The sequence below is a fragment of the Sorex araneus genome, chromosome 2, assembly GCF_027595985.1.
Source record: "Sorex araneus isolate mSorAra2 chromosome 2, mSorAra2.pri, whole genome shotgun sequence".
Classification (NCBI taxonomy): domain Eukaryota; kingdom Metazoa; phylum Chordata; class Mammalia; order Eulipotyphla; family Soricidae; genus Sorex; species Sorex araneus.
Window position 1 is genome coordinate 104312687 of NC_073303.1, and position 12332 is coordinate 104325018.

The following is a 12332-nucleotide window of genomic DNA, read 5'->3' on the forward strand; positions in this document are numbered from 1 at the left end:
TTTATTTTCAAAGAGTTAGTTGTTCACAGTAATTGATTATATTCAATATTTCAATACCAATCCCACCACCATTACACTTTCCCAGCAACATTGTTTCAACTTTTCCCCCCCACCACCCATGCCTGCCCCAAAGGCAGGTGTTAATTAATTTATTTTGTACTGCTGGTTATAAATAATTGACTAAATTGGTTTCCTTGGAGGAAAGTGTGAATTAGAGATCATTAACATGTTGTTAGAGTTTGAGACTTGTGTGCTAATAATATATATAGATACATATACACACACACATGTATATGTATATATAAGGCTGGAGTGATAGCACAGCAGGTAGGGCATTTGCCTTGCACGCAGCCTACCCGTGTTTGATTCCTCCACCCCCCTCAGAGAGCCTGGCAAGCTACCGAGAGTAACTCGCCTGCACAGCAGAGCCTGGCAAGCTACCCGTGGCATATTCAATATGCCAAAAACAGTAACAACAAGGGGCCGGAGCGATAGCACAGCGGGTAGGGCGTTTGCCTTGCACGCGGCCGACCCGGGTTCGATCCCCAGCATCCCATATGGTCCCCCAAGCACTGCCAGGATTAATTCCTGAGTGCAAAACCAGGAGTAACCCCTGAGCATCGCTGGGTGTGACCCAAAAAGAAAAAAAAAACAGTAACAACAAGTCTCACAATGGAGACGTTACTGGTGCCCGCTTGAGCAAATCCATGAACAACGGGATAACAGTGATACATAAAGTGATACGTGATGTGTATATATACATATATATATAGACACACACATACAAAATACATATGCATGTATATATATTTATCAAAATTGGTTGTCTTCTACCTTAAACCCATCAAATGTGGTGTGTTGCTACTGGCATATCAGTGGGGTAATTTTATGAAATGTCACGTGGCCGTGAAAGTGGTCATGCGCTCCTGGAATTTGAAAATATTTTCACAGAGTGCTAGAGGATGTTGATTTTGTGATCAGGAGGCATCTCTGCAGCATGTTGCTCTCTTTCAAAATTCACTTGTGAGTCTGGATCATAGCCGTTAATGCATTTAAAAGGCACCCAGAGGCAGTTCATGGGCGTGACTGCCCAGAAAGCGGGACTGAGGGAGATGGGTGGATAGGGCCCATTCCCAACTCCAGAAGCCTAGAGAATTTAGTCACAAGTCCCTAATACCTGGGTTTTTCGGGGAATTCAATTTCATGCATGTGTGTGTTTGTGGGGTCGGAAAAGGCAGGCTCAGAGTGAGCATGTGAGGGTCAGCCATGAGCATGGCAGCAATTGGGTTATGGAGGTTTGCCGCTTCTAGGGTTCTTTTGGGACAAGTGGAGGGACACACCTGAACCCTCCAAAGGGCCCCAAATCACCCAAAATTTTAAAACCTGATCATCTAAGAAGCAGAACCAAGACCTTTACACTAGGAATTACAAAATAAGATAAACTGAGAGGGATTCCAAGTGGATGGATTAGAAAATACAACATTGGAAAGATATTAACCCCCAGCACACATGATTGATTTGAAAATTATTGGCAGTATTCATTTTATGAAAATTTTCAAGTCATAAATTTATGATTTGTATGTTTTTCTGTGTGAATGCCATGTCTCAAAATATTTTCTTAAAAGACATGGATTTGGAACTCAGTTGTTCTCACTTTGCTTTCAGTCACCTACTAATTATGTAATTTCGAGAAAATATCAGCCTTTTGAAATCTGTTTCTCCATTTATTAAAAAAAAGAATAAATTATGTCTCTCCTACAAGGCTGTTGTGAAGATCAAATGAGATGAAAGTTGCAACATTCTGTTTGTAAACACTCAAGTGTTATCCCTGCACGTATTAAATTAGAAAAGCAAATTCAATATCCTATAAATGTTTTTCAGGGTCATACACAAAATAGCCTTAGCCTACCATGTCAGCCCTTGGTGCCAAAATTCTACATCCTAGTCTAAGGGACAGATCCATTCAATTTCTCACACTCTTTTGCCCATGGAACTTTTCTCACTTCAGGGCCTCCTTTGAGGTGACTTAATTTTCTAGCTGACAATATTCAAATACGTCTTTCAAATTCAATTCAGCTCATTTCTTTCATGTGATGGCTTCCTCAATTGTGGAAGGAAGAACAAGTCTATGGATTCTTCTAACATTGTTCTTGTCTTGATCATAATATTTATCACATATATATGAATAGCTACTTTGAAACATTATTTATTAGATCATTTAGGAGGCAGTTATCATGTCTAGTTTATGGATGTACACTAATTAGCACAACACATGACACATAACAGAGTTCAGTGATGTTTGGATATGTGAATAGAAAGATGAACAAATAAAGCATGCATATAGAAAGTTCCATAAGAATTCAGAACAGAAGTTCACACTGGTGGTGGGATTGATGTTGGAACATTCAATGCCTAAACAACTGTGTTATAAGCAACTTTGTAAACCATGGTGTTTAAATAAAGTTTAAATAATATTTTTCAAAAGAATTCACAATAAATTCTTTGCCTCTATTGAATCTGTATCACATTAAATGGAAAGCATGCAAGGTCATCTCAAGACTGAGAGAATAAGGAGAATCTAAAATGTCACTTAGTAAGCTCTTCGCTAATTCTGGAGAATCTCTACTCAGGTTGGAGGAAGAGAAAAAGGCACTCATTCTTTCTGGGCCTGGATGAACTCTTTTACTCTTTTAAATAGTGCATCTGTCCCAGCTGTTTCCCAGGTTTGGTCTCTATTTGTTTCTTAAAATCACTCCCATTTTGAACGTATCCTTCTTTTTCTTTATCTCAGCCATTCCATATATCTTTATTTGAATTTTCACTACCAACAACCCCTTAGGTTTTTTCAAGAAAAATATGGAATTTATGTTTCCAGCACTGTGGAAATATGACAGTCTTTAATCTTAGAGATACTCACAGTTTAGTTGAGAATGCAGGTACCTGCATGGTTATAAAAGTAAATGAGCAGAATACTGATGGGTAGATATCAGGTGCTTTGGAGAATAAAGAACAGAACATCTTACATGGGCCTGAAAAAGTCAGGGAAGAGAGCCAGAAGAGGGGATACTCTAGTTTGGCCTCCAAAGAGGAATAAGATGCCAGGAAGCAGAGAAGTGAGTGAAAAGATTGAGTGTGTACTGAATCTCTACCATATGTCAGATTCCTTTCTGATATAACACACTGAATAGCCCCAACCACCTTGACAGGAGACAATATTAATCTCAATTAAAAATGGATAAAGTACCTTGCAGCTGAGAATGCTCTACTTTGGATGCATCTCCTTCCCCGAAACTCCTCACCCCAATCCCTCAACCTCTATCACAAAAGCCTTGTTTTGAAGCTCAAATTTCTTTGAAGACTTTTGGAGATTAGGTCTTTGGGAATTGATAGGGTTGGAATTAACTCCACGAGGTTGAACCCTCAGGATGGGATCTATGTCCTCTTTAGGGCAGGAAAGGCCTGGGGCCTTTCTCATGCTCACTCTCTCACTCTCTTGCTCTCTAGCTCTGTCTCTGTCTCTGTCTCTCTGTATCTGTCTCTGTCTCTCTCTCTTTATCTATCTATCTATCTATCTATCTATCTATCTATCTATCTATCTATCTATCTATCTATCTATCTCTGAAGCAGCAAGGAGCAGCTGGCTATAAGTTTGCAACCAAGCTCTTGTCAGACACTGGATGTGGGACTTTCCATCTTCCAGAATTGTGAGAAACAAATGTGTGTTTATTAACCATACAATCTATCCTTTTTTTTTTGGTTATAGCATCTGAAACTGAGAGAGTCATATTTCCAAGGTCATGGTAATACTGGATGCAGATGGAATTCAGATAAGGGGAAGAAACCTTATACAGAAATATACAGAAATGCTACTCTCTTCTCAAGAAATCTCCCTTTGAGGGCTGGAGCAATAGCACAGCAGGTAGGGCGTTTGCCTTGCACGCAGCCGACCCGGGTTCGATCCCCGGCATCCCATATGGCCCCCCCAAGCACAGCCAGGAGTGATTCCTGAGTGAAAAGCCAGGGAAAACCCTTAAGCATCACTGGGTGTGACCCAAAAAGCAAAAAAAAAAGTAAAAAAAAAAAGAAATCTCCCTTTGAGCATGAGGATGAGGAGATTGTACAAGAGAAGACGAGACAGAGGATATCTTTCTTTAGCTCTTACTCAGTCTCTGTTTCAGCTCCTTTAACTGAGTCTGAACTCTGAATACCTCAGATCAGCATCTCAGGCCTAATTTCAATAATATCCAGCCCATGAATAATGTGAAACATTTCTGCTTTGCATATCACTTCCCAAGCCTGTCTATCTTCCTTAGGGACTTTTCCAAGAATTATCATATCCCAACAAACCTCCTATGAAAATTGAGTCACATCTGAGAAAATAAACCCAGTGTATAGCTCTAAGTAGAGTCTTCTACATAAATAGAGCTTCTCCGAGATTCAAAACAAAGACAGCAACATACTCCACACTGGAGAAATTCATGCACTGCCTCATCTTCTGGGGGCTCATGCACACTAAGCTGAAGGCACACTTGAAGGTCAGCACTACTTGGCCCATGACCCCAGAGGCCATCTAACTACCCTCGGCACCAGCAGCTTCTTGCAGAGATGCCTTCAGACTTTGAACTAAGCCACGGCCCCATGCCACCCCAGGAGGGGAAAGGTTTTTCTCTCTCGGCTTTTCCTTTCTGGGGTGGCGGGGGCGGCGTGGTGACCGCCATCTTATAAGGCCCACTAAACAGAGGTACGAGCTTGCAATGATGGAATTTTTGGCAGAAATTTCCCTGGACTTAGCTACTAAAATACAGAAATCCAAGACCTCATATCTCTTCATTCTCAGCAAGGGCAAACAAATTATCAAATGCTGCCTTTTCAGTAGGTTTGATTTCGGGGAGAAAATTCCAAATAATAATAGTGAGTTTTATGTTGAAATATTGAATGTAATCAAAGAGAAAGTAAAGTGAAAATCAGTTACACAGGCGGGGATAGGGGTGGTATACTGGTGGTGGAACATGGGCACTGGTGAAGGGATGGGTGTTTGAGCATTGTATCATTGGGACTTAAGCCTGAAATCTTTGTAACTTTTCACATGGTGATTCAATAAAAAATTTAAAAACAAAAAACATAAAGTCAGCACTACTTGATCTGATGTTTGAATTCCTTTATGCTTATCACCATTAACTGCAACCCGCTATCTTTCTTGTATTCTGGAGAATGGGGAATTTACTACCTTCCTAATTATTTTGGTCACAGTTTTGGTCAAAGCGTATAGACATATAGGTGTCGTTTGGGGTGTTTGACTGTTTGTTTGTTTGTTTGTTTGTTTGTTTGTTTGTTTGTTTTTCCGCTTTTGGGGTCACACTCAGCGATGCACAGGGGTTACTCCTGGCTCTGCACTCAGGAATTACTCCTGGTGGTGCTCAGGGAACCATATGGGATGCTGGGAATTGAACCTGGGTCGGCTGCGTGCAAGGCAAACCCCCTACCCGCTGTGCTATGGCTCCAGCCTCTGGGGTGTTTGATTTTAACCTGAGAGAAGGCTCTAATATTTCCACAGCTACCTAATGTAAGAGAACAAAACAGAGGAAGTTCCTTCCAAAAAAGACTGACAATGAGAAGATGCGGGCTAGGAAGCCTGGGAGCAATGGCTGGTGAGAAGCTTGGAAGAGGGTCTTGTGAATCTCCTTTGACTGCATCCCAATGACAGTGGACTCTGTTCTGGAAGCCCCCTGCCTTCAGCACTGATGAACCAGAGGATGGCCTCCTACTGGCCAACCTCTGAGATGGGATTTTAGAGTATCCTTTTCACCTGGCCAGAGTTCTGGACGAAGGGGCAGCAAGAGAGAAGGCCTGGAGAGAAGTGTGGGCACAGTATGCTAGAATGCCCCTCTCTGCATACCTGAGCACAGAGCGGAGGAGAGGAAGGAGGGGTGAGGCCAGAGAGGAGAGCCTGACGGAGGACAGAGAGGAAATCAAGTCAAGGGAAAGGGACTTAGATTTTATCCTCAGAGTAATAGGGAGCTAGAGTAGGACTGACCAGCTGTATACTTCATTCTCTCCCCGTGTTGGCCACCTTTTTCCTCTCTGTAATCCCACTCCAACACAAACAACTCAGACCATATCTTTGAAGTTGCAGTTGGGCACACAGCCAGGTGGAACATCACAGAACTGTCAAGTATGAGTTTTCAGCTGCTTATGACTGGCAGGACCCAGCTAGGCCCCCTGCAGCCGATTCTCTTCAAGAATCCTAAATCACTCCTTAGCCATAGAGCATGGAACATGGCTCTTTGCGTGTGTCCACCAATGACCTCTCCTGCCTTTGAGCACTCAGATCTCAGCGTCTGCTTAGAGGAAGAGGAAAATTTGCAAAAGGGTCTCGGGAGTTACCAGAAAAAAAAAGGGATGGAGAGAACTTTGTGAAACGTAACTTTATTAGAGATTTTCCAGTGGCTTGTGTTTGTCATTGATGGAAGTTCATATGCAAGAAATGGAGTGGTGGCTGGCGGGGGGCGGGTGTCACCATGAGGATAATTGGTTCCTGGTTGGTGACCAATGCCCAGTTCCAAGGGTGCAGACTGGTGCCAGCCTAGGGTGTGGCTGAGGTTTGTAGCTCCTCCCAACTCACTGGTCTTGGTACTGAACATCCTATAAACCAGGGAAAAGTCTGTCAGATAAGGACTCCTTTTCAGGAGTCCTTTTGAAGAGTATCATTTTAACTGGCAGGAGCAAAACCTGATTCTGTATGGGCTGATGAGGTCTCTTTGTCTAGGATTGACACACAAAACCGCTTTGTGATTCTGAAGGAGTTTCAAAGTAATAAGGCATCCCTTCAGGAAAGACAAGTTGAACTTCTTTCTAATTTGCCTAAGCAGGTATCCTGAATGGTAAGTGGCAATGTGACTTTTCTTCACCCTTAGTTGGGAGGTAGGTTCTACCTCCATGTGGTGATGCTTATGGCTCTCTCCCATCCTATCAAGCAAAATACGGAATGTACTTCAGCATTTTGTGCATAATAAAGAAACTTGTTTAATAAAATAAATTTAGTTCTGACAACTGACAAACCAAGCCTTGCCTCACAGCTCCAGTACTGAGAAATGTATTACCTCAAAATTTAATATCCTTAAGACCAGATGTACCCACAAAACTTGGAGCAAGAGGAAGTGATAGATTATATTAGTTCTTCCACACAAAACAGTTCAGAATAAATCATCACAGGCAGGACATTGAAATTTCTCTCAGGAATAGATGAAACCATAAAATCACTTTTCACATCTATCTTTGTGCAAAATGATACATAAAAGAGATAGAGTGAAAGTAGGGGTTTCTAAAAAGAAGAGTGCCGGATGGTTCAAGTGCATCCTTACTCTGGGGTCACTGGCATCTCACCTTGGGATGGATAATTTCTTTCCATTTCTTTATGGCACTCTAGGTGCTCACCTCTGGTAAAGCCTGTGTTTCTCTCCTCTCTCCCTCCCTCTCACTCTCACAATCTCTAAATAAAACTTGTTACTACAACCTGAAAAAAGTTTGATATTTGATATTATATTTGAGGTATCTCCAGCCCAGGGTTCTACCTATGCACTCAAGCATGGGAGGAAGTGAGGAAAATAGTTGATGAGGTGACCCAATCTGCCCACCAACCCTTCCTCTATCCCTTAACTCCTTTTCCCTGAACGGATGCACTTTTATTTGTTTGACTTATTGAGGAATTCAAGCAATGAACGCTTTAAGGTTTTAGTTTGAAAGCCATTCCTCAAGATCATGTGTTTGATAACCATGCCGCTGGACCCTGCACCAGGCTGTTTCACTCGGGGCGCCCCAGAGGGGGGCAGGTGAGACCCCTCCCCACCCCAAGGGACCTAGCTCCAGCAGCCGACAACCTCCAGAACCCAGACACCGCCAAACTCACAGCCGCTTTCAACATGCTCATACAGAGCCTCATCCTGAGTGAGACTCCGGAAAAAAAAAAAAAACAGGTATGTAGGACTCTGTGACTGAAAACTCTGGGTTCAATGGGATGGGGAATGGAGATCCTCTGCCTATATCCACACCACCCCCGTGTCCAGCAACTCAGCAGTCCACACCCATAAACTGGCGTCAGATAATCTCGTCATCAGCCACCATCCAGATCACATGTCCTTCTCTTCCAGAAGGAAGCATAACATGACACTCACCATAACCATGCCTCCGGACCTCACACCAGGCTGTTTCACTCAGGGTGCCCCAAGGGGAGAGGGGCGGGTGAGACCTCTCCCAGCCCCAAGGGACCCAGCCCCAGCAGCTGGCAGCTGACAACCTCCAGAACCCAGTCACCACCATGATCACAGCTGCTCTCCACATGCTCAGGCAGAGCATCCCCCACGAGTGAATCTATTCCTGGACCGCGCGGCCTCAAATGAGGCCTTGTGATACTTCAAACCACATACCCTACCCATATTCCAAGATTACCACACCACATTTGATAGGGTTCAAAGTAGGAGGCAACCAATCTTAGAGGGAGTTATACATTTTTTTACACATATATATGTATATGTATATACATATATATAGCACACAAGGCTCAACCTTTAACAACATGTAAGTGATCTCTTATAGAAGGGCTTAATGGCCCCTAGGTGAAATACAACAACCTCCACATTCTTTCCTCTAAGGAAACTTTTTTGTAGCATTTTTAGTGTTTTTTCATAACAAATAATACAAAATATATTATTTTGGTTCTGCTTTGGACCAGGGATTGGGCTTTGGGATAGAAATATCTGAAATATGGTGGTGGGAAGGTGTAATGGTGATGGGATTGGTGTTTAAATATCAAATATAATCAAATATTGTGAACCACCTTATAAAATTAAAAAATTAAAAAAAAACATAACTATCTTTATCCTAGTATTGACTTTTGTTAGTTTTTAATCATTATTTATGATAAAACATATTAGTTATATATGTCATATAACCATAAGCATGTACATAATGAAAAATAATTAATAATAACAAATTGTCATAGTTATGAATAATCTGACTAATATCTTTTGCAAGTTGATCTTCAGAAATAAAAAGATCATGTATTTGTTCAACAAAAATTGTAACTGAGACTCAGGTGGGAATAAAGGAGTGAGATCAAGTTTCTTTATCTAATTCTTGAAGTTCCTGGAACTTATAGATATCCAAGAATCCTATACTTGGGGATGGAGTGATAGCACAGCAGCTAAGGTGTTTGCCTTGCATGCGGTAGACCTAGGTTCGATTCCCAACATCCCATATGGTCCCCTGAGCACTGCCAGGAGTAATTCCTGAGTACTGAGCCAGGAGTAACCCCTGTACATCTCCAGGTGTGACCCAAAAAGCAATATATATATATATATATATATATATATATACTATATTTATCCTCTAGGGATGCTAATATCTCAGCAAACATGGACCCACATCCTCTCCAAACCTAGGTCAGGTAAATCCGCATATCAGATACACTGGAATCCTTTTCTGTGAAAACTGAACTCTTGGGTAGGAACATATGCCCAATATTCACAAGATCCTGAGTTAATCCCCAGCATCATGTGGCCTCCCTCGCATCACTGAATTTATCCCTGTTTCCCCAGAACTCACCCCTCCACCTGCCCCACATACATACACAAGAAAAAATAAAGAGAAAGAAAAGAAATTAAAAGTGTAATCTATCTTTGAGTAAAACTCTTGTGCGTTATATAAAAGCTTCTGGAGAGTTAAATGCGGTAGCCTATATACTTTTCCCTGCATATTTTTAAAAAGAAAGGAAATTCATATCCGTTCAAAGCAAAAGAAGTCTGATGCTGAAATAAAGTACTTGGCCTTTGCAATGAGACCTGCCAAAAGCTTCTCTCCATGTCTGAGTTCCTTAACGTCTGCAGCAGCCAAGAGGAGAGAGAAATCTGCTCATTCCAAATGATTAATTTCAAGAGTAAAATCTTTAATTAGTGCAGTGAAACGAAGCTTTCTAATCAGTCAAAAACTTGAACTATAATGAGACAACTCAATGCACTTACTCAGAAATAGCTTCCAGCCAGCACCAGGCTGGGCATAGCCTCAGACACACAAGCAATTCCCACTGGATATTCATGGCTTTCCTTTCTACCGACACCCCACATAGAGGGAAATGAACTGGAGACTCATCTGCTCACCGATGCAATCAGGCATAACTCTGAAAGCATTCTGGAGAGGTTTTGCAGAATAGCGCATCTTGAGGGAGCATTTAGTGAGCTATTCACGGGGTCCGAGACAACAGTGACAACAGTATCCCAACAGACTTCCCCTCACTTGGCCAAGATGTCCTTGAGGGATCCACTTAGTTTCCTTTGAAATCGCGTATGCAAAATCAGGTGTGTGGACCTCTCAGAGGTGAAGAGTAGTAAGGCTCCTCACTTTGTTGACTTCCCCAGCAGAAACCGTCCTTGGGGTTTCAGCCTCTCCACTAAGGGCCAGATCATATTGCATTCCCCCCCCACACACAGTTGTTCCTGTCCTGTTGCACATAGAAACCTTCTAAAGTTCTGTCTCTTTCCAGGCCTGAAACTTGGGAGAAGCTTAGTAAAGATTGTGCTGCCACAGCATGGGATCATGAATTGAATCCCTGGCGCTATCCACATCTATCCAGTGAGGTCCCAGAAGCTCCTTTGTCTGGGACCCCTGACATGACAAAAGTGTGTAATCTCTGGCTTATAGCCAGGTGGTTACCCCACAAAGGGGATACCCCCTTCCCCAACATCAGTGACATTGCGACAAAAAATGTGAGGCAGGCCCCCACCCCCAGGGAGAACCACAGCTGAGTGTGAGCATCATAGCCCATGTGTGACTCCCTGTCATCACAACCATGGCAAGTGGAGAAGAGAAGGGGAAGGAAAAAATTTTGTCACATAAACAAGGGAAGTCTCATGATATATATCAGTGTGTTATAGGAGCAAATCAGAACTAAAGATGTCTACATGCAGAACTTAGATCTTAAAAAGAAAAAGTGATGTGTTATTTCCTATCACTGTATCACTGTCATCCTGTTGCTCATTGATTTGCTTGAGCGGGCACCAGTAACGTGTCCATTGTGAGACTTGTTGCTGTTCTTGGTATATTGAATACGGCACAGGTAGCTTGCCAGGTTCTGCCATGTGGGTGAGATATTTTCAGCAGCTTGCCGGGCTTTATGAGAGGGGCGGAGGAATCGATCCCAGATCAAAGCAAAAGAAGTTTGATGCTGAAATAAAGTACTTGGCCTTTGCAATGAGACCTGCCATGAAGCTTATCTCCTTTTCATGTCTGATCAGTAAACAGAGACTCAGAGCAGGTCCTGATGGGCTGCGCCACCAGCCTGCTTGAGTTCAAGTCAGGAGGCCATGTGCCGGGAGAGATTCTGAAGAATCCCAACTCTGACATCAGCAAAGCTTTGATCCTTTTCTCAAACCAAGATTTTTAAAAATCATTTTCACTACCTCCAGCTTAAGTAGTATTTTCATTGTTTACCATTACTACTATAACATGTACCCCCTTTTCTGAAATTTGCCTCAAGCCATGTTGCTTTTTATGAATTATCTACATTAGTGCCTGCTCAAAAAAACTCTAAGGCTTTAAGGCATCAGTTATGTATCACTATAGCACTGTCATCCCATTGCTCATCGATTTGCTCTAGCGGGCACCAGTAACGTCTCCATTGTGAGACTTGTTGTTACTGTTTTTGGCATATTGGATACTCCATGGATAGCTTGCCAGGCTCTGCCGTTCGGGTGAGACACTCGGTAGCTTGCTGGGCTCTCCGAGAGGGGCAGAGGAATCGAACCCAGGTCAGCCACGTGCAAGGCAAACGCCTTACCTGCTGTGTTATCGCTCTAGCCCAGCCATATATATAATAAAATAAATAAAATAAAATAAGAAAGCAAGCCCCTCTACTTGTTTATGGTTATTTCTTTAACACCATAGCTCACAGAAATTAATGCTTAATGAATGAATTAGTGACTCATTGAAATTCCCTGGAATACATACTTTCATTATCTTTTTTTTTTCTTTTTGGGTCACACCCAGCGATGCACAGGGGTCAACAATCTCTTGACAGAAATTTCCTACTTCCTCTGACAATTTACCTCTTCTTGCCTTACTTTTCTCATTGTGAAGAAGCAGAATCTCCTTAACTACCTGCAGATCTGTCTAACAGAGAAATACAGTAGGGGGTAGAGCCTATTCTATCTGAATCCAGCCCTGACTCCTCATTGAATGATGCCTTGCCTGGTAACATACTGGTCACTGCATGCCCCTGGTATCCCAGAGTTAGTGTTGGTATGTCCCTTGAAAGACTGTCTTTGAGGTTCAAGGTAGCATTG